Source organism: Penaeus monodon, chromosome 32 (assembly GCF_015228065.2).
Source record: "Penaeus monodon isolate SGIC_2016 chromosome 32, NSTDA_Pmon_1, whole genome shotgun sequence".
In the NCBI taxonomy this organism is placed as follows: domain Eukaryota; kingdom Metazoa; phylum Arthropoda; class Malacostraca; order Decapoda; family Penaeidae; genus Penaeus; species Penaeus monodon.
The window spans coordinates 5857452-5857679 of NC_051417.1; the positions used below are offsets into that span (position 1 = coordinate 5857452).

General features: G+C 46.9%; 1 protein-coding gene across 1 annotated transcript in view; it reads left to right on the forward strand.

The window, feature by feature from the left end:
* The window catches only part of LOC119593385 (serine/threonine-protein phosphatase 2B catalytic subunit alpha isoform-like), a gene marked incomplete in the record, with an annotated part of 201939 nt that overhangs the window by 179435 nt on the left and 22276 nt on the right, over nt 1-228 (forward strand).

Sequence of the window (228 nt, forward strand, 5' to 3'; positions counted from 1 at the left end):
CTTGGGGGATCGTTCAAGAAGGTGGATCAGCGAGCGAGCGGCGCGTGGTGTGTAATGTAGTATGCGTGTTTTGGGTTAAATGATGAATGGTGACAGAGGCATGGCTCGGATGGAGGATTGGAGGCCATTAAAGAAAAAAAAAAGTTGTATTTGGAGGCATAGTCGTGTTCTTGGTTCGTGTCCTTGGCCGTGTTTTTTTCCCTTTCGTCTCTTTATCTGTCGACGATT